Source organism: Ranitomeya imitator, chromosome 2 (assembly GCF_032444005.1).
Source record: "Ranitomeya imitator isolate aRanImi1 chromosome 2, aRanImi1.pri, whole genome shotgun sequence".
NCBI lineage: Eukaryota > Metazoa > Chordata > Amphibia > Anura > Dendrobatidae > Ranitomeya > Ranitomeya imitator.
This window is the reverse complement of record NC_091283.1, coordinates 591,322,243-591,344,269: the sequence shown is the minus strand read 5'-3', so window position 1 is coordinate 591,344,269 and position 22,027 is coordinate 591,322,243.

Here is a 22,027-nt window from a genome sequence, read left to right as displayed (position 1 = left end):
TGAAGAACAGTTTGGGATTAGTTTTACTCTCCTTAGCAATGTGCTTCTCTGTTTCCTTTTTGGCAGCTTTAATTAGTTTTTTAGATAAAGTATTTTTCTCCCTATAGTTTTTTAGAGCTTCAATGGTGCCATCCTGCTTTAGTAGTGCAAATGCTTTCTTTTTACTGTTAATTGCCTGTCTTACTTCTTTGTTTAGCCACATTGGGTTTTTCCTATTTCTAGTCCTTTTATTCCCACAAGGTATAAACCGCTTACACTGCCTATTTAGGATGTTCTTAAACATTTCCCATTTATTATCTGTATTCTCATTTCTGAGGATATTGTCCCAGTCTACCAGATTAAGGGCATCTCTAAGCTGTTCAAACTTTGCCTTCCTAAAGTTCAATGTTTTTGTGACTCCCTGACAAGTCCCCCTAGTGAAAGACAGGTGAAACTGCACAATATTGTGGTCGCTATTTCCTAAATGCCCAACCACCTGCAGATTTGTTATTCTGTCAGGTCTATTAGATAGTATTAGGTCTAAAAGTGCTGCTCCTCTGGTTGGATTCTGCACCAATTGTGAAAGATAATTTTTCTTGGTTATTAGCAGAAACCTGTTGCCTTTATGGGTTTCACAGGTTTCTGTTTCCCAGTTAATATCCGGGTAGTTAAAGTCCCCCATAACCAGGACCTCATTATGGGTTGCAGCTTCATCTATCTGCTTTAGAAGTAGACTTTCCATGGTTTCTGTTATATTTGGGGGTTTGTAACAGACCCCAATGAGAATTTTGTTACCATTTTTCCCTCCATGAATTTCAACCCATATGGACTCGACATCCTCATTCCCTTCGCTAATATCCTCCCTTAAAGTGGACTTTAGACAAGACTTTACATAGAGACAAACCCCTCCTCCTCTCCGATTTTTACGATCCTTTCTAAACAGACTGTAACCCTGTAAGTTAACTGCCCAGTCATAGCTTTCATCTAACCATGTCTCGGTTATTCCCACTATGTCAAAGTTACCTGTAGATATTTCTGCTTCTAGTTCTTCCATCTTGTTTGTCAGGCTTCTGGCGTTTGCGAGCATGCAGTTCAGAGGATTTTGTTTTGTTCCAATCTCCTCACTGTGGATTGTTTTAGAAATGTTCTTACCTCCCTTCTGAGTATGTTTTCCTGGGTCGTCTTTGTTCGAGTCTAATGTTTTTCTTCCCGTCCCCTCTTCTTCTAGTTTAACGCCCTCCTGATGAGTGTAGCGAGTCTTCTGGCGAATGTGTGTTTCCCAGGTTTGTTGAGGTGTAGTCCGTCTCTGGCGAGGAGTCCATCGTACAAGTAATTCACACCGTGGTCCAGGAATCCGAATCCTTGTTGTCTGCACCATCGTCTTAGCCAGTTGTTTGCATCAAGGATCCTGTTCCATCTCCTGGTGCCATGCCCGTCTACTGGAAGGATAGAAGAAAAAACTACCTGTGCATCCAGTTCCTTTACTTTCTTCCCCAACTCTTCAAAGTCCTTGCAGATTGTCGGTAGGTCCTTCCTTGCCGTGTCATTGGTGCCAACATGTATCAGAAGAAATGGGTGGACGTCCTTGGAGCTGAAGAGCTTTGGTATCCTATCGGTCACATCCTTGATCATCGCACCTGGAAGGCAGCATACTTCTCTTGCAGTTATGTCCGGTCTGCAGATGGCTGCTTCTGTGCCTCTCAGTAGTGAGTCTCCCACCACCACCACTCTTCGTTGCTTCTTGGCTGTACTTTTTGCTGTCACTTGTTGCTGTGTGCCCTTTTCTTTTTTGCTTGCTGGTATTGCTTCATTCTTAGGTGTGCCATCTTCATCCTCTACAAAGATTTGATATCGGTTCTTCAGTTGTGTGGTTGGTGATTTCTCCATGGTCTTCTTGCTTCTTTTGGTCACATGCTTCCACTCATCTGCTTTTGGAGGTTCTCTGACACTTTTTGCACCTTCTGTGACCAGTAGAGATGCTTCTGTTCTGTCTAGAAAGTCTTCATTCTCTTTGATGAGTTTCAAAGTTGCTATTCTTTCTTCCAGACCCCGCACCTTTTCTTCTAAAAGGGCCACTAGTCTACACTTCTGACAGGTGAAATTTGATTCTTCTTCTGGTCGATCTGTGAACATGTAGCACATGCTGCAGCTCACCATGTAGGTTGTCACATCTGCCATGTTGCTCCTAGATCCTGCTGACTTGCTGTGTGTTTTCCTTCTTGTGTAATCTACTCAGCCAAGCTCTCTTGCAATAATGTCCTACAGGCAAAAATTCTTACGGCGCGCGGTTTGGTGATGCTTTCGAAGCAGCTGGTCCCGGCTGTACCCAACGATCTTCTAGCTTAGGGAGACTTCGCTTCTCCCAGAAGGCACCTGGAATATGCAAATTAGCCTCCTGAAGCTTGAATCCCTGGTTTGTAATTTTCATCTTTACTCACAGTCATTATATGTGGGGGGCTGCCTTTTCCTTTGGGGAATTTCTCTGAGGCAAGGTAGGCTTTGTTTTTCTTCTCTAGGGCTAGCTAGTTTCTTAGGCTGTGTCGAGTTGCATATGGAGCGTTAGGAGCAATCCACGGCTATTTCTAGTGTGTGCGATAGGATTAGGGATTGCAGTCAGCAGAGTTCCCACGTCTCAGAGCTCGTCCTATATTATTAGTAACTATTAAGTCATTCCGTGTGCTCTTACCCACTAGGTCCATTATTGTTCTAACCACCAGGTCATAACAGGTATCCTTCCGCACTGTATTCCTCCGCTGCTGCTGCAAAAAATAGTCCCTAGTCTCACTTTTGGCATTGCTGCTTGAGAAATTTTCCCATGCAGCAAGTGCCATAAAGTGAGATGTTGTCCTAAGGTAACCTCTCAGTGATGCACTGCAGGAGCCATTGTCTCCTGTCAGTGTGTCACTGAGGGTCCTATAGAGCAATGACATCACCCGATGTCATTGTTCTATAGGGGAGATCGTCGTGGGACACTCGTTATTAATTGGACTACGGCGGACAGGTAGTATACGCTTTATTATTTTACGTTTTTTGCAGGTGCTGAAGTATGGTAAGTATGGTTAAATGAAGAATATTAAAATAATTTTATCTTAAGGTTTTTGTGTTTTATTAACCCTTCATTACTATTGGATTAATAAATGATAGGCGTTTTATTGACGCTTCTACGTTATTGACCCGGCTTAATGTCACCTTACAATAGCAAGGTGACATTAACCCCTTATTACCCCATATCCCACCGCTACACGGGAGTGGGAAGAGAGGGGCTAAGTGCCGGAAATGCACCATGTCTGGGGCAGCTGCGGACTGGTATTTGTACCCGGAAGGGGCAATATCCATGGCCCCTCTCTAGGCTATGAATATCAGCCAGCAGCTGTCTGCGCAGCCTTTCTGGCTATAAAATATAGGGGGACCCCTCGTCATTTTTGGGGGGTCCCCCTATTTTAATAGCCAGTAAAGGCTACGCAGACAGCTGTGGGCTGATATTCATAGCAGGCTACAAATATTTGCCCCCAGCCATCGGCTTTCCCCCTCAACTCTCATTAAGGCTTCTTTCACACTTGCATCAGTACGAGTCCATTGCAATGCGTCGGGCCGATGTACCGACACACATTGTGAAATTTGTGCATGACGTGGGCAGCGGATGCAGTTTTTCAACGCATCCGCTGCCCATTCTGAAGTCCGGGGAGGAGGGGGCAGAGTTTCGGCGGTGCATGCGCGGTAGAAAATGGCGGACGCGACGGACAAAAAACGCTCACTTAAACGTTTTTTCGTGCCGACGGTCCGCCAAAACACGATGGATCCGTTGCACGACGGACGCGATGTGTGGCCATCCATCGCTATTACAAGTCTATGGGTAAAAAACGCATCCTGCGAGCACATTTGCAGGATCCGTTTTTTTCCCAAAATGATGGATTGTGACGGATTTCTAAAAATGCAAGTGTGAAAGTAGCCTTAGAAACACCGGCCTTTCTTTTATATATCTATGGATATATCTATCTATAGATATATTTATAGATAGATATATCTATAGATACATAGATGTAACTATCCATATATCTGAAAGCTTGCACACATCAGATTTTTGCCGTCAGGTACAATCCAGCGAGTTTTGAAAAAACGGATACAGCTTTTTCCACCGGATCCGTTTTTTTCCACTAGATCCGTTTTTTCCACCTCATCCGTTTTTTTCCACAGGATCTGCTTTTTTCCGCAGGATGTTTTTTTCTGCCAGATCCGATTTTTTCCACCAGATCCGTTTTTTCCACCGGATCCGCTTTTTTCCGCAGGATCCATTTTTCCACCGGATCCGTTTTTTTCCGCCGGATCTGTTTTTTCCACTGGATCTGTTTTTTTCCGCAGGATCCGTTTTTTCCACCGGATCCGTTTTTTTCCGCCAGATCCTTTTTTCCCCACCGGATCTGTTTTTTTCCTCATCCAATAAACAGCATAAAAAAGCATTAAAAACCACACCAAAAACCTGCACCAAAAACTGCATAAAAAAGCATCAAAAACCACACCAAAAACCTGCATCAAAAACTGGACCAAAAACAGCATAAAAAAGCATAAAAAACCACACCAAAAGCCTGCATCAAAAACTGCACCAAAAACAGCATCAAAAAAGCATAAAAAACCACACCAAAAGCCTGCATCAAAAACCGCATCAAAAGCCTCACCAAAAACCTGCATCAAAAACCGCATCAAAAACCACACCAAAAACCTGCATCAAAAACTGCACCAAAACCTGCATCAAAAACTGCACCACAAACTTCACCAAAAACAGCAAAAAAACACACATCAAAAACCACACCAAAAACAGCATCAAAAACCACACAAAAAACCTGCATCAAAAACTGCACCAAAAACTGCACCAAAAACCTGCATCAAAAACTGCACCAAAAACTGCACCAAAACCTGCATCAAAAACTGCACCAAAAACTGCATCAAAACCACACCAAAAACCTGTATCAAAAACTGCACCAAAAGCTGCATCAAAAATCGCATCAAGAACTGCATAAAAAAACGCACCAAAAACTGCATCAAAACTGCACCGTTTTTTGATGCAGGTTTTGATGCAGTTTTTGGTGCAGTTTTTGATTCAGGTGTTTGATGCAGGTTTTGATGCAGTTTTTGATGCAGTTTTTGATGCAGGTTTGATGCAGTTTTTGGAAATAAATAAATAAACGGAAAATGTGCATGATTTGAATAGAAACATGCATGAAAAAACAGATTTGGAGGCCGGATTCATCATTTCAAATCTCAGTTTCATCCGTTTTTTGCCGGATTCATCGCTGTGCGTTTTTCGCCGAACAGAAAAACCGTTCCTCTGTATGTGTTTTCCGTCCGGCGAAAACATCGGACCGGAAAAAAACAGATGAAACGTGTGGCCATCAGGCGCAATGCGGCGCTAATACAACTCTATGAGAAAAAAAACGGATCCGGCAGAAAAAATGGATCCTGCAAATGTGCTCGCAGGATGCGTTTTTTTACCCATAGACTTGTATCATCGTGCAACGGATCCAACGTGTTTTGGCGGACCGTCGGCACGAAAAAATGTTCAAGTGAGCGTTTTTTGTGTCTGTCACGTCCGCCATTTTCAACCGCGCATGAGCTGCTGAAACTCCGCCCCCTCCTCCCCTAACTTCAGAATGGGCAGCGGAACTGCATCTGTTGCCCACGTTGTGCCCAAATTTCACAACGTGCATCGATACGTCAGCCCGACGCATAGCGATGGACCCGTACCGACGCAAGTGTGAAACAGGCCTTAATAAACGTTTAATTAAAAAAAAAAAGGAAAAAAACGGCGTGGACTCCTGCGCAATTTTCTGCACCAGAGGGGGAAAGCCGACGGCCGAGGGCCAATATTTGTAGCCTGCTATGAATATCAGCCCGCAGCTGTCTACGTAGCCTTTACTGGCTATTAAAATAGGGGGACCCCCAAAAAATGACGAAGGGTCCCCCTACATTTTATAGCCAGAAAGGCTACGCAGACAGCTGCTGGCTGATGGATATTGCCTCCCCCCCCCGGCTACAAATACCAGTCCGCAGCCGCCCCAGAAATGGCGCATTTCCGGCACTTAGCCCCTCTCTTCCCACTCCCGTGTAGCGGTGGGATATGGGGTAATAAGGGGTTAATGTCATCTTGCTATTGTAAGGTGACATTAAGCCGGGTTAATAACGGAGAGGCGTCAATAAGACACCTATCCATTATTAATCCAATGGCAAGAAAGGGTTAATAAAACACACACACATTAGGAAAAAAGTATTTTAATATTCTTCATTTAACCATACTTACCATACTTCAGTGCCTGCAAAAAACTTAAATTATATACCGTATACTACCCGTAGTCCAATTAATAAGAGTGTCCCACGACGATCTCCCCTATAGAACAGTGACATCAGGTGATGCCACTGCTCTATAGGACCTTCAGTGACACACTGACAGGAGACAATGGCTCCTGCAGTGCATCACTGAGAGGTTACCTTAGGACAAAGTCTCACTTTATGGCAATTGCTGCGTGGGAAAATTTCTCATACAGCAATGCCAAAAGTGAGACTAGGGACTATTTTTTTACAGCGGAGGATTCCTTCCTCCCATCATTGTGTTCCTGGAGCCCCTAGAGAGCGGTCGCAACAGCTGATGCTGCCGTTCTCCACGGGAGATCATCGTGGGACACTCATGGATTTCTGCGGATCAGGGAGTATATTGGTTGTTTGTTATTTTAATCTTTTTTACAGATGACACTGGCTTCGGGAATCAAAGTGACAAGTGATGGTGAGTATGAACTCTATGTTTAATGTACTGTATGTCTGTATGTACAAATTGTATGTAATGTATGTAGTATGTATGTAGTATGTATGTATGTATGCATGTATGTAGTATTTTTTTTTTTTTTTTACATTCAACACATTATCCGGATGATGGGACTACTACTCTCCCATCATTGACTAATGTGTCAATCACTGTCACTGTTGCAGGCATCGTCCGATGGGACTTGTAGTCCCATCAGACGATGCCTGCACAGACTCCTGGCAGCCCGAAGAGAGCCCCGGCAAGCCCGCACAGAGCCCCGGCAAGTACGCACAGAGCCCCGGCAAGCCGCACAGAGCCCGGCAAGCCCGCACAGAGCCCTGGCAAGCCCGCACAGAGCCCCGGCAAGCCCGCACAGAGCCCCCACAAGCCGCACAGAGCCCGGGCAAGCCTGCACAGAGCCCCGCAAGCTGCACAGAGCCCCCGCAAGCCTGCACAGAGCCCCGGCAAGCCCGCACAGAGCCCCCACAAGCCGCACAGAGCCCCGGCAAGCCGCACAGAGCCCCGGCAAGCCCGCACAGAGCCCCGGGCAAGCCTGCACAGAGCCCCGGCAAGCCCGCTCAGAGCCCCGGCAAGCCCGCTCAGAGCCCCGGCAAGCCCGCACAGAGCCCCCGCAAGCCGCACAGAGCCCCGGCAAGCCGCACAGAGCCCCGGCAAGCCCGCATAGAGCCTCGGCAAGCCCGCACAGAGCCCCCGCAAGCCGCACAGAGCCCCGGCAAGCCCGCACAGAGCCCCCGCAAGCTGCACAGAGCCCCCACGGTCACGCACAGACCTCGCCTGTACACACACACACACGCAATCTCTGCTCACGCACCGCCAACACTCCAATATAGTGCATCATTGCATTATAGGAACTTCGGATTCCGGTATCCGATATCGCAAAAATATCAGAACTCAGTATCGGAATTCCGATACAGCACATATCGTCCGATACCCGATATTTGCAGTATCGGAATGCTCAACACTAATTATCGGCTATTCTGCTATCTAGCGCTGTATAAAATATACATTTATGTATTTATATGTTGTGAGGTGCCAAGGGGAGAAGTACTAGAAAACAGATATGTTTCTCCCCGTTTCATTTCATATGTATCACGGTATTGATTGTGAAGCTGTTTATTTCACTGTAATCCGGTCCTGGTTTTCTTTAGTGATCAGCCTGAAAGGACTGGTGCTTCCCTTCCACACATTCAATCCAGCTTTTGACTCCTGACACCTGAGTCCTGACTGATTCAGCTGATATAATCAGGAACTGCTGGGATCTCAGTCTCTCATCTGCTGGTCTGGGAAGCTGACACAGTAAGGTTGCACAAACTTCTTTCTTGTTGTGTAGGTTTATTTTGCAGTTAGTATCTTGTTGTTAGTTAGTGGCCAGACGGCCTTAGGGTACCGTCACACTATACCATTTCGATCGCTACGACGGTACGATTCGTGACGTTCCAGCGATATTGTTACGATATCGCTGTGTCTGACACGCAGCAGCGATCAGGGATCCTGCTGAGAATCGTATGTCGTAGCAGATCGTTTAGAACTTTCTTTCATCGCTGGATCTCCCGCTGTCATCGCTAGATCGGTGTGTGTGACACCGATCTAGCGATCTAGCGATGCGATCCAGCGATGCGTTCGCTTGTAACCAGGGTAAACATCGGGTAACTAAGCGCAGGACCGCGCTTAGTAACCCGATGTTTACCCTGGTTACAAGCGTAAAACTAAAAAAAAACAAACAGCACATACTTACATTCTGGTGTCCGTCAGGTCCCTTGCCGTCTGCTTCCCGCACTGTGACTGCCGGCCGTAAAGTGAAAGCAGAGCACAGCGGCTGTGCTTTCACTTTCACTTTACGGCCGGCAGTTACAGTGCGGGAAGCAGACGGCAAGGGACCTGACGGACACCAGAATCTAAGTATGTGCTGTTTTTTTTTTTTAGTTTTACGCTTGTAACCAGGGTAAACATCGGGTTACTAAGCGCGGTCCTGCGCTTAGTTACCCGATGTTTACCCTGGTTACCCAGGGACCTCGGCATCGTTAGTCGCTGGAGAGCTGTCTGTGTGACAGCTCCCCAGTGACCACACTACGATTTACCTACGATCACGGCCAGGTCATATCGCTGGTCGTGATCGTAGGTAAATCGTATAGTGTGACGGTACCCTTAGACATTTTATTTCATGTTTGGCACGTGTAACATTGTACGGCAAATGTGTACAATAAATACACCTGACACATACCTGTGTGGAACTCGCTAGCCTGCTATTGTTCGTTGTGACTCCATAGCCACCTGCTTGGGCCAAAGCAGAGATCCCTGATGAGCTATATCTCCACAATGTGTCTCACTGACATAAATATATCTACTATATAATTGTCTAAGGGTCACTTCCGTGTTTCTATCCTTCTGTCTGTCTGTCTTTCTGTCTGTCACGGATATTCATTGGTCGTGGCCTCTGTCTGTCATGGAGTCTAAGTCGCTGATTGGTCTCGCCAGCTGCCTGTCATGGCTGCCGTGACCAATCAGCGATGGGCACAGTCTGGCGGAAAAATGGCTGCTCCTTCCTCCCCGCAGTCAGTGCCCGCTCCATACTCCCCTTCAGTCAGCGCTCACACAGGGTTAATGGCAGCGTTGACCGTGATGTAATGCACTTGGTTAACGCTGCTATTAACCCTGTCTGACCAACTTTTTACTATTCATGCTGCCCATGCAGCATGAATAGTAAAAAGATCTAATGTTAAAAATAATAAAAACAATTAAAAATAGTTGCATACTCACCTTCCGGAGCCTTTGGATTGAAGTGGCCGGTTACCGATGCTCCTCACCACGCCCCGGTGACCGCTCCATGCATTGCGGTCTCGCGAGATGATGATGTGCGGTCTCGCGAGACCGCTACGTCATCATCTCGTGAGACCGCAATGCACTCTTCAAACCGGAGCGCGCGAGGAGTATCGGTAACCGGCTGCTTCAATCCGCTCCGGAAGGTAAGTATGTAACTATTTTTTATTTTAATTCTTTTTTTTAACAGGGATATGGTGCATACTAAGTGACTGTGCTGTATACTACGTGAATGGGCAGTATACTACGTGGCTCTGTGCTGTATACTACGCGACTGGGCAATATACTACGTGGCTGGGCAATATACTACGTGGCTGGGCAATATACTACGTGGCTGCGTCCCCATCCTGTCATGAGCTGCTCCATCCTGCGTCCCCATCCTGACATGTGCTGCACCCATCCTGCACCCCCATTCTGACATGTGCTGCTCCCATCCTGCACCCCCATTCTGACATGTGCTGCTCCATCCTGCGTCCCCATCCTGTCATGTGCTGCACCCATCCTGCGCCCCCATCCTGCCATCTGTTCCACCCATCTTGCGCCCCCATTGTGACATGTGCTGCTCCCATCCTGCGCCCCCATTCTGACATGTTCTGCACCCATCCTGCGCCTCCATTCTGACATGTTCTGCACCCATCTTGCGCCCCCATTGTGACATGTGCTGCACCCATCCTGCGCCTCCATTCTGACATGTTCTGCACCCATCCTGCGCCTCCATTCTGTCATTTGCTGCTCCCATCCTGTCGTGTGCTGCTCCCATCCTGTGCCCCGTTCTGTCATGTGCTGCTCCCATCCTGTGCCCCTGTTCTTTCATGTGCTGCTCCCATCCTGCGCCCCTGTTCTTTTATGTGCTGCTACCATTCTGCGCTCGTTCTGTCATGTGCTGCTCCCATCCTGTGCCACCATTGTATTATATGCTCCATTATATATGCCCCGTATGCTGCCATATATAAAAAAAAAAAAACCATACTCACCTATCGTCGCTGGGCGCCGAGTGCTGGGGGCCTGAGCAGGCGGGGACACCGGAGCGCTGTGGGGGTCAGGTGCCGGAGTCACCGCTAGCTCAGGCCCCCATCACTTGCTATACTCACCTGTCTGTCCCGTTCCAGCGCTGCGCGTCGCCATCTTCCCGGTGCTCTGGCTGTGACTGTTCAGTCAGAGGGCAGCGCCGGCGCGCATTAAGCGCGTCATCGCGCCCTCTGAACTGGGAACGTCACAGCAGAGGACCCGGGAGACGGAGACTCACGCAGCGCTGGAACGGGGGACAGGTGAATATACTTGCCCTCCTGGCGGTCCCTGACTCTCCGGTGGAGATCGCGGTGTGCGTTCAGTGTGAACGCATACCGCGATCTCCCGGGAGCGTCACTCTGTGAGGCCCAGACTGCGCCTGCGCTTGCGCAGTCTATAAAGGCTTCGGACAGAGTGACGCTCCCAGAGTTATATTATAGACTAGCTATTGAACCCGTTCTACGCCCGGGTGGCGAGCATTTATATTGGTATATGGTCTCCATCCTGGTATGTGCTGCTCCATCCTGCGCCCCCATCCTGTCATGTGCTGCTCCCATCCTGCGCCCCCGTTCTGTCATGTGCTGCTCCCATCCTGCGCCCCCGTTCTGTCATGTGCTGCTCCCATCCTGCGCCCGTTCTGTCATGTGCTGCTGCCATCCTGCGCCCGTTCTGTCATGTGCTGCTGCCATCCTGCGCCCGTTCTGTCATGTGCTGCTGCCATCCTGCGCCCGTTCTGTCATGTGCTGCTGCCATCCTGCGCCCGTTCTGTCATGTGCTGCTGCCATCCTGCGCCCGTTCTGTCATGTGCTGCTGCCATCCTGCGCCCGTTCTGTCATGTGCTGCTGCCATCCTGCGCCCGTTCTGTCATGTGCTGCTGCCATCCTGCGCCCGTTCTGTCATGTGCTGCTGCCATCCTGCGCCCGTTCTGTCATGTGCTGCTGCCATCCTGCGCCCGTTCTGTCATGTGCTGCTGCCATCCTGCGCCCGTTCTGTCATGTGCTGCTGCCATCCTGCGCCCGTTCTGTCATGTGCTGCTGCCATCCTGCGCCCGTTCTGTCATGTGCTGCTGCCATCCTGCGCCCGTTCTGTCATGTGCTGCTGCCATCCTGCGCCCGTTCTGTCATGTGCTGCTGCCATCCTGCGCCCGTTCTGTCATGTGCTGCTGCCATCCTGCGCCCGTTCTGTCATGTGCTGCTGCCATCCTGCGCCCGTTCTGTCATGTGCTGCTGCCATCCTGCGCCCGTTCTGTCATGTGCTGCTGCCATCCTGCGCCCGTTCTGTCATGTGCTGCTCCCATCCTGCGCCACCATTGTATTATATGCCCCCCGCTCCAGTGTGTATGCCCCCGAATGCTGCTGCCATATAAAAAAAAAAAAAATACCATACTCACCTATCGTCCGGCTCCACTGCAGGTATGTCTTCAAGAAAATGGCGCCGGAAAGCGGGGACTGCGCAGGCGCCGATTCCGGCAGCAGGAATCGGCGCCTGCGCAGTCCGCGCTTTCCGGCGCCATTTTCTTGAAGACACACCTGCAGTGGAGCCGGAGTGTGTCTTCAAGAAAATGGCGCCGGAAAGCGCGGACTGCGCAGGCGCCGATTCCGGCAGCAGGAATCGGCGCCTGCGCAGTCCGCGCCCTCCGGAGCCGGGAGCAGAGGAGCCGGGAGACGGAGCCGCAAGCAGCGCTGGAACCGGGAAAGGTGAGTATACTTACCCTCCCTCCTGGCGGTCCCTGACTCTCCGGTGGAGATCGCGGTATGCGTTCAGTGCTTACGCATACCGCGATCTCCCGGGAGCGTCGCTCTGTGAGGCCCAGACTGCGCCGGCGCTTGCGCTTGCACAGTCTATAGAGGCTTCGGACAGAGTGACGCTCCCAGCGTTATATTATAGATGTTTTCAGGAATATTTGAGCCCATGGATTCATTCTATGTCCATTTTTCAAGCCGGCGAGAAAATCTCGCCGTACGGATGCCATACGGATTACATACGGGGGATGACATGCGTAAAATACGCTGCCACACCCTGCCTACGGATGACATACGGATCACTGTTTTGGTATAATTTCTGCGTATTACACATGTAAAATACGGACCGTATTTCCCTACGCTGAGTGTGACCCCGGCCTTATATTTAGGGACTCTATAGCGATGGGGTCTGTTCCACAGGACAGGTGCATAGCAAATGTGGTACCAATATTCAAACAGAAATTATAGGCCAGTAAGTCTAACCTCTATTGTTGGTAAAATATTTGAAGGGTTTCTGAGGGATGTTATTCTGGATTATCTCAATGAGAATAATTGTTTAACTCCATATCAGCATGGGTATATGAGGAATCGCTCCTGTCACCCCAATCTAATCAGTTTTTATGAAGAGGTAAGCTATAGATTGGACCAAGGTGAGTCATTGGACGTGGTATATTTTGATTTTTCCAAAGCGTTTTGATACTGTGCCACACGAGGTTGGTACACAAAATGAGAATGGTGGGTGATAGAAAGCAGAGGATGGTTATAAAAAGTATATTCTCTTACTGGGTCCTGTGACCAGTGGGGTACCACAGGGGTCAGTGTTGGGAGCTATTCATTTCAACATATTTATTAACGATCCGGTAGAAGGCTTAAGTAAAATATCGATATTTGAAGATTATACAAAACTATGTAAAGCAGTCAATACAAGAGAAGATAGTATTCTGCTACAGATGGATCTGGATAAGTTGGAAACTTGGGCTGAAAGGTGGCAGATGCAGTTTATCAATGATAAATGTAAGGTTATACGCATGGGAAGAAGGAATCAATATCACCATTACACACTGAACGGGAAACCACTGGGTAAATCTGACATTGAGAAGGACTTGGTGATCCTAGTTAATGATAAACTAACCTGCAGCAGCCAGTGCCAGGCAGCGGCTGCCAAAGCAAACAGGATCATGTTCTGCATTAACCCCTGCTGACCTCAGATGGGACAGTATGTCCGAGGTCAGAACCCCCGCTTTGATGCGGGCTCCGGTGTTGAGCCTGCATCAAAGCTGGGACATGTCAGCTGTTTTGTACAGCTAACATGTGCCTGCAATAGCGGCGGGTGGAATCGCGATCCGCTCATCGCTATTAATTAGCTAAATGCTGCTGTCAAACGCTGACGCGGCATTTAACTAGTGCTTCCGGCTATCGGTCCGGAAATGAGCGCATCACTGACCTCCGTCACGTGATCTGGGGGCAGAGATGTGTTGCCATGACAACCAGAGGTCTATTGAAAACTTCTATGGTTGTTGATGCCGGATTGTTGTGTGCTCATAGCAATGCAGCAATTCTACTCTATAGGAGCGATCTGAGCATCGCTCCTATGTAGCAGGGCAAATCAGGCTATGCCAGCTTCTAGCCTCCCATGGAGGCTATTGAAGCATGGCAAAAGTAAAAAAAATGTTTTGAAAAATATGAAAAAAATAAAATATATATAAAAGTTTAAATCACCCCCCATTCACCCCATTCAAAATAAAACAATTAAAAAAATCAAATATATATGCAGCGCCCCAGAGTCCTGGTTGTTGCAGTAATGTTATTCTTCCACTAGGGGGAGTGATATTACGTCTGATGGCACTAAAGGAGTTCACCTTGCCAGGTATCACAAACCATACTCTACACTTCACACTCCAGTCCGCCAGGAGGAGACTTGCTTCTATCTACTAGGGCACTCCTCACATTAGGGTAAAACTGGTGGCCTGGGGTGTATAGAAAGTTAGTCAGACGCTGCCTGGGCTTCACCCAGTCAATTCCTGTCAGGCAGACAGGGGGAAAGGAGGAACACCACAAAGCTGCAGACAGAGGGCCCCAGACAGGGCCCCACGTGCGGCAGCATCCTAAGAAAGGTTTTACTGTAATTGTATTCACCTGGAGAATCAGATGTCCAGGTAATTTTTTTACAGCAGAAAAAACGCCATAATAAAACAAAACCAAAAAAACTATATTCAAAACTACAAAACTACAAATCTCTTTGATTTGGGGTGTTGAAGAAATTCATGAAAACATGGTAAAGAAGAATACAGAAAACACAGTGGAGCTGGAAAATAAGAAATCCATGAGACATGGGGTTAAAAATAGTGATATGAAAGTAATTAAATTATGAATAAATACTTAAGCAGCCTTTTCTCTAATATAAAATAAAGTAAAACAGTGTACAATCATTTACTGATGAGCACGCTCGGGTGGTCTCCGAGTATTTGGATGAGCTCAGAGATTTAGTTTTCAGCACCACAGCTGCATGATTTGCGACTGCTAGACAGCCTGAATACACGTGGGGGTTGCCTGTTTGTTAGGGAATTCCCACATGTATTCAGCCTGTGTATCAGTCGCAGATCATGCAGCTGCAGCGACGAAAATTCAGAGCACGCCAAAATACTCGGAAACCACTCGGGCATGCTCGGGGAAACTCGAGTAACGAGTATATTCGCTCATCACTAATAATCATCAGTCCTTGCTCCTGCATTGGTTTCTGCCTCTATCAAGTCACCATTCAATTCTGGTATGTGGCACTGATAGTGGAGGAAGCAATTTATCCTTGCTGGTGGGTACTTTGACCAAACTCTGTCAGCAGATTCTCTAGATGGAGAATTCCACGCCATCCTGCCAATAGTAGTAACAAAGTCAAAGGTGTCATTACACTACTTTCTCTGCCTCACTCTTGGACTTCCACTGACAATGTGATAACTTCCAATTGTATCATTGTCTCTGTCTCTCTCATTCTGACCCAGTCAAAAATGGCTTCCCCTCAATTTTACACAGTTTTCCCACCATTGGCTAGCAGCTACTCTGTGGACATAACCCAAGGACCCTTATAGTTAAGGCAAGATCCCTGTGCAGGGACAAAAAGGTGAATAATGGGAAGCCCTTTGGACCTGTTAAGAGGAGGAACTATCACAAAGACTGTTCAAGGATGCCTATTTATTATTATTATTTTTTATTATTATAGAACCATTTATTCCATGGCAGTTCACATGTGAGGAGGAGTATACATTATAAAAACAAGTACAATAATCTTGAACAATACAAGTCATAGCTGGTACAGGAGGAGAGAGGACCCTGCCCGTGAAGGCTCACAATCTACAAGGGATGGGTGAGGATACAGTAGACGAGGGTAGAGCTGGTCATGCAGCGGTTTGGTCGATCAGAGGTTACTGCAGTTTGTAGCCTATTTAAGTTGGTGGATTCTTTACAAAAAGACCCTGTGTGGAACCTGTCAAGGCAGCTATATTTACTGTCACCTAACTTTTCATGTACAGCTAAAAGAAAACTAAGAAATAGATTAATTGATTTGTTTTTTAGAAGCTTGACAGAAAGGGTTAACCAAACATTTCTTTTATTTCAGGGATAAAAAGGAAAACAAAATAAAGAGAAAATGTCAGAGGGCAAGAAGATAGATCAGGATGAAAAGGGATTAATGAAGAGAGAAGGATGTGATATGACAGTATGTCAACAGAGGACATGTGTGATTATTCTGCATGGGTTAAATGCAAGGCATTCCCGTATTAGGCTTTCTAAAAGAAGGACACATCCCATGGCTCTAATTGCCTCTTTCTCCTCGCTTGGTCTGTAAGAGGTAATGAACTTGGGGCCATAGAAATGAGCAGGGCCCCTTGCTGCCTACTGTTTAAAGGAAATGAATGCTAATTAGCCCGAAATGAAGAGGCTCAGGCGTGGGGGGTAAGGGTGGGGGGTTGAGAGATTTGTTTTCATGCGTCTTTGGGAAATACCAGATCATTAATTTACCTTATGATTAGTGTAAAGGGATTGACACACTAACCTCTTTTTATATTATCCCTGAGGGATACGTGGGTGAGGAGCAGTATTTGATCCTCATTTGAACACAGACATTGCCATTTATTCCTTTAATACTGAATTACAGCCATTGCTACGCTCTGAGAATTTAATATATACATTAATGATAAGGATTATTATAGAAGATTAATATACAAAGTAACAGGCAGGAACAGGTGTAACTTAAAGGTCCTGGGCCACAATGCACTATCTATAGAAAAGCATCTCACTAGTTACGTGCCATTTATAATATTTGTTCTTTTTATGTGGCAGAAGGCTCGTTGGCCACCTTAGGGTTAAGACTAAAGCTATGTCCCTTCAAATAGGTATTTTGTTTACATAGGATATGATATTGACATGTTGCTTCAGAAGAACATCAGCATGTTTTATTTTTACAGTATAGTATAGAGCAATATCAAGGTAACATAGTAACATAGTTATTAAGGTTGAAGGAAGACTTTAAGTCCATCTAGTTCAGCCCATAGCCTAACCAAAAATGCCCTAACATGTTGATCCAGAGGAAGGCAAAAAAAACCATGTGGCAAAGAGTAAGCTCCACTTTGGGGAAAAAAATTCCGTCCCGACTCCACATACAGCAATCAGACTAGTTCCCTGGATCAACGCCCAATCAAGGAGTCTAGTATGTATAATTTGTAACATTATACTTTTCAAGAAAGGCATCCTGTCCTCTCTTAAATTTTAGTAATGAACCACTCATTACAACATCATACGGCAGAGAGTTCCATAGTCTCACTGCTCTTACAGTAAAGAACCCGCGTCTGTTATTATGCTTAAACCTTCTTTCCTCCAGACGTAGAGGATGCCCCCTTGTCCCTGTCTCAGGTCTATGATTATAAAGATCATCAGAAAGGTCTTTGTACTGTCCCCTCATATATTTATACATTAAAATAAGATCACCCCTTAGCCTTTGTTTATCCAAACTAAATAGCCCCAAGTGTAATAACTAGTGATGAGCGAATATACTCGTTACTCAAGATTTCCCGAGCACGCTTGGGTGTCCTCCGAGTATTTTTTAGTGCTCGGAGATTTCCTTGCAGCAGCTGAATGATTTTCATCTCAGCTTGATCACATATGGGGATTCCCTAGTAACCAGGCATGTAACTAGGGGCACATGTACTTATGCTGGCTAGCAGCTGTAAATCATTCAGCTGCGGCAATGAAAACTAAATCTCCGAGCACTAAAAAATACTCGGAGGACACCCGAGCGTGCTCGGGAAATCTCGAGCAATGAGTACACTCGCTCATCACTAGTAATAACCTGTCTTGGTATTGCAGACCCCCCAGTCCTCTAATAACCTTTGTCGCTCTTCTCTGCACCCGCTCCAATTCAGCTAGGTCTTTCTTATACACCGGAGACCAGAACTGTGCACAGTATTCTAAGTGTGGTCGAACTAGTGACTTGTATAGAGGTAAAATTATATTCTCCTCATGAGCATCTATGCCTTTTTAATACATCCCATTATTTTATTTGCCTTTGTAGCAGCTGCCTGACACTGGCCACTAAATGTGAGTTTGTTGTCCACCCATACACCCAGGTCTTTTTCAGTGACAGTTTTGCCCAGTGTTTTTTTAATTAAAAACATAATTATACATCTTATTTGCTCTACCGAAGTGCATGACCTTACATTTATCCCCATTAAACCTCATTTGCCATTTATCAGCCCAAGCTTCTAGTTTACATAAATCATCCTGTAATATAAAATTGTCCTCCTCTGTATTGATTACCCTGCAGAGTTTAGTGTCATCTGCAAATATTGAAATTCTACTCTGAATGCCCCTACAAGATCATTAATAAATATGTTAAAAAGAAGAGGGCCCAATACTGACCCCTGCAGAACCCCACTGCTATCTGTGACCCAGTCCGAGTGTGCTCCATTAATAACCACCCTTTGTTTCCTATCCCTGAGCCAGCTCTCAACCCACTTGCACATATTTTCCCCTATCCCCATTATTCTCATTTTATGTATCAACCTTTTGTGTGGCACCGTATCAAAAGCTTTTGAAAAGTCCATATACACTACATCTACTGGGTTCCCTTGGTCCAGTCCGGAACTTACCTCTTCATAGAAACTGATCAGATTAGTCTGACATGAACGGTCCCTAGTAAACCCGTGCTGATACTGGGTCATGAGGTTATCCCTCTTCAGATACTCCAGTATAGCATCCCTTAGAATGCCCTCCAGGATTTTACCAACAGTAGAGGTTAAGCTTACTGGCCTATAATTTCCAAGTTCAGTTTTTGTCCCTTTTTTGAATATTGGCACCACATTTGCTATACGCCAGTCCTGTGGTACAGATCCTGTTATTGTGGAGTCTTTAAAGATTAAAAATAATGGTCTATCAATTTGGACAAACAATCAGTAGATTTGGTTTCCAGTACCATCTCTATGCTGACGACACCCAATTATACACTTCTGCTCCCGATATCACACCGACCTTTTTAGAAAACACCAGTGATTGTCTTACCGCTGTCTCTAACATCATGTCCTCCCTCTATCTGAAACTAAACCTGTCAAAAACTGAACTCCTCGTGTTCTCTCCCTCTACTAACCTACCTTTGCCTGACATTGCCATCTCCGTGTGCGGTTCCACCATTACTCCAAAGCAACATGCCCGCTGCCTTGGGGTCATCCTTGATTCTGACCTTTCATTCACCCCCTACATCCGATCACTGGCTCGCTCTTCTTACCTGCATCTCAAAAACATTTCTAGAATTCGCCCTTTTCTTAATTTCGACTCTGCAAAAACTCTTACTTTATCACTTATTCATTCTCGTCTGGACTATTGTAACTCTCTACTAATCGGTCTCCCTCTTGCAAAACTCTCCCCGCTCCAATCTGTCCTGAATGCTGCAGCCAGGATCATATTCCCCACCAACCGTTACACCGATGCCTCTACCCTGTGCCAGTCATTACACTGGCTACCCATCCACTCCAGAATCCAGTACAAAACTACTACCCTCATCCACAAAGCACTCCATGGCTCAGCACCACCCTACATCTCCTCCCTGGTATCAGTCTACCACCCTACCCGTGCCCTCCGCTCCGCTAATGACCTCAGGTTAGCATCCTCAATAATCAGAACCTCCCACTCCCGTCTCCAAGACTTTACACGTGCTGCGCCGATTCTTTGGAATGCACTACCTAGGTTAATACGATTAATCCCCAATCCCCACAGTTTTAAGCGTGCCCTAAAAACTCATTTGTTCAGACTGGCCTACCGCCTCAATGCATTAACCTAACGATCCCTGTGTGGCCTATTTATAATAAAAAAAATAAAAAAAAAAGGTTCCTCGCATCATGTTCTCATACACTTTATGCAGTATTAGCCCTCTGTGTCTGTACTGCTACATACTTAGGCAGGTAACTGGTTCATGCAGCTTTACATGAACACCTGAGCCTTACACTATAGCTGGTCCGAATAACTAAAGCAATTGTTACCATCCACCTCTCGTGTCTCCCCTTTTCCCCATAGTTTGTAAGCTTGCGAGCAGGGCCCTCACTCCTCCTGGTATCTGTTTTGAACTGTATTTCTGTTATGCTGTAATGTCTATTGTCTGTACAAGTCCCCTCTATAATTTGTAAAGCGCTGCGGAATATGTTGGCGCTATATAAATAAAATTATTATTATTATTATTATTATCAATGACTGTACTTAATTCCTGCAGTACTCGAGGGTGTATCGCATCCGGGCCCGGAGATTTGTCAATTTTAGTGATTTTTAGACGCCGACATACTTCCTGCTGGGTTAAGCAGAAGACACTTAATGGGGGAATTTTTGTTATCAAGGATCATATTGAATTGATCATGGAATTTTCTTGTGTAAATACTGATGAAAAAAAGTCATTTAGTCTCTGTTTCAATCTTTGCTGCCTTGATTTGCTTTTTACAGAATTTATTTAATTTTCTGTATTTATTTAATGCCTCATCACTACCTACTTCCTTTAATTCTCTAAATGCTTTCTTTTTGTCACTTATTGCGCCCCTTACAGCTCTATTTAGCCATATTGGTTTCCTCCTATTTCTAGTATGTTTATTCCCATACGGTATATACTGTGCACAGGTCCTATCCAGGATGCTAATAAACGTCTCCCATTTTCTTTGTGTATTTTTATGTCTCAGGATATTGTCCCAGCATATTGCAGATCATCTCTCATCCATTGGAAATTTGTCCTTCTGAAGTTTAGTGTCCTTGTAACCCATCTACTATACATCTTATTAAAGGATACATGAAAACTTATACTTTTGTGATCACTATTACCCAAGTGACCCCAGCCCTTATATTTGATATGCGGTCTGGCCTGTTGGTTAATATTAGGTCTAGCAGTGCCCCCCTTTTTGTTGGGTCCTGAACCAGTTGTGAAAGGTAATTGTCTCTCATAGTTGTCAAAAACCGATTACCTTTGCTAGAACTGCAGGTTTCTGTTCCCCAATCTATTTCAGGGTAGTTGAAGTCCCCCATAATAATGACTTCTCCTTGAGTCGCAACTTCATCTATTTGCTTTATGAGGATATTTTCCATTGCTTCCATTATTTTTGGGGACTTATAACAAACCCCTATCAGTAATTTATTATTTTTACCCCTACATTTATCTCCACCCACAAGGACTCTACATTTTCATTAAATTCACCTATATTATCACGCAGGATGGGTTTTAAGGATGATTTTACATATAGACACACACCTCCCCTCGCTTATCTGTTCGGTCATTTCTGTTTTCAACAATTTTTATTGGGGAATTTCAACTTTTAACAAGGAGGGATAAATTAGGAAGGGAAGGGAAAGGGAAGAGGAATATGAGAATAGGGAAAAAATAAACCCCTATAGCAATAGGGGTGACAGGCAATCAATCATATAGTCGGTTAGTGTAGTGTAATAAGTTAATAAGTTAACATTAAGTAGCATAACATATTGAACAGTGAGTCAAATTTGAAGAGGTCGCTAAATAAACAGTTTAGAACTATGCACAAATTTGCTGACTAAACGTTCGTAGGAATGTTATAAAGCTTAGTCTAAAGTCGCTAAGTAAACAATTAGAGTATAAATATGTATGCCCTTTGTGGACTCTAAGCTTGGTGTATAATAAGTAGTAATATCTAAAGCTACATTAGTTAATCAGTATGTAGTAAGATGCAAAGGCCTGTTTTGAACATAAGCTTGCAGTAAGTTATAAGGTAGCTTACTATGTCCGGGGACACCTTCGGGTGGCCCTGCGACTATGTGGGCAGCAAAATATCTGGCTCATTGTTAAGGCTAATCGTTGGGAAGAGGCATATCTATAACTCCTATTAGTAGAAAAAAAGATGTCGCTATTAGAGTTGAGCGACCTTGACCTTTTTAGAGTCGAGCCGGGTTTCGCGAAACCCGACTATCTCAAAAGTCGAGTCGAGTGGAATCGGCCGATTATCGCCAAAAGTCGGTGATCGACAGAAACACGAAACCCAATGCAAGTCAATGAGGGAGCATAGTCGGCAGTGAGTAGAGGCCAGGAAAACATGTACAGAGCCCATTGTATTGGCAAAAACATCCATTCTTGCTACTGAAGCTTGTCAATCGTAATTTAGCTTATAATAATTGTAAGGCATTTGAA